The sequence below is a fragment of the Mandrillus leucophaeus genome, unplaced genomic scaffold (assembly GCF_000951045.1).
Source record: "Mandrillus leucophaeus isolate KB7577 unplaced genomic scaffold, Mleu.le_1.0 Scaffold180, whole genome shotgun sequence".
In the NCBI taxonomy this organism is placed as follows: domain Eukaryota; kingdom Metazoa; phylum Chordata; class Mammalia; order Primates; family Cercopithecidae; genus Mandrillus; species Mandrillus leucophaeus.
The window spans coordinates 816,849-818,146 of NW_012101810.1; positions in this window are offsets into that span (position 1 = coordinate 816,849).

Below are 1,298 nucleotides of genomic sequence, written 5' to 3' on the forward strand. Positions count from 1 at the left end.
AGGTTGGCTCCTGAGCTTTAAGAGAAAGAGGAAAAGGAAAAGGAGGAGCAGCGGCAGGAGGGGGAGGAGGTGGTCAAGGTTGACTCAGGAGGAGGAGGAGGTCGTCAAGGTCGACCCTGAGGTTCTGGCCTGGGCCTGGGTGAGGGCATTTGCCGAAGGCATAGGCCCCGCATGCAGGGGCGGCGATGCTGGTCAGAGGGTAAGGAGAGACAAGTGGCAGGGCAGAGGAAGCTCCCTGTAGGCTGCTCCTATTCAGGTGACAGGAGGAGGAAGCATTACCCCATCGGATCTCCCCTCCACCTTAGAGAGTTACCCTGAGGGACAGATTGAGAAACGGCGGAGGCATGAAGCTGCACAGCCCCGGTCTGGTGTCCGGCAGGGATCTACGGTTGACCGGCCTCTCCTCCCATGGGCACCATGGACATCTCCTTCTGGACTTGCTGCCCACACAGCGCAGGGTGCAGGGCCCTGGAGCCCCTGGGGTCATGCAGGGACCCGGCTGATGCCCGCAGCAGTGGGAAGAGACCGCGGAGGGTCACACAGCAGTTCTCAGGCTGCAGCCTGGGGCCATGAGCCTCACTGAGGCCACGGTCGAACAGCCACACCCAACTTCAGGGACACAGGGAGACCATCTCCGCCTTGCCGTCCCTGGGTGGGGAGATGGGACACACCGGGCAGGTGGCACTCAGGACTCCCTCGGTGGGGGGACAGAGTTCAAGTCAGTGCCCTGCTGGGAACAGATCTCGAAAATGTGGTTAAGTGGCAAAAGCCAGGCGTAGAAAAGAGGAGCCGTGCGCTACCTGCAGGGTGACAAGGCAGAGGTCGGCACATGGGTGGCTGCCTGAACGCACACAGACAAGCCGGGAAGACGGACACAAATCAGAACAGAGGCTGACTCCAGGGGAAGGGACCGGCTGCTCAGGGGTCGGGGGAGACCCTTTGACTGGATGATTCCCCTGCCTTTTTTTTTTTTTTTAGACAGGGTCTTGCTCTGTCGCCCAGGCTGGAGTGTAGTGGCACCATCATAGCTCACTGCAGCCTTGACCTCCCGGGCTGAAGAGGTCCTCCTGCCTCAGCCTCTTGAGTAGCTGGGGCATAGGCAGGCACAACTATGCCTGGATAATTTATTTTTGATTTTTTTGTAGAGATAAAGTCTCACTATGTTGCCCAGGCTGGTCTCCAACTCAACTGATCCTCCTGCCTTGGTCTCTCAAAGTGCTGAGATTACAGGTGTGAGCACCACACCTGGCAACTGTATAATACTTTGTATGTTTTGATTTTTGTTCCCATCAGTGTTT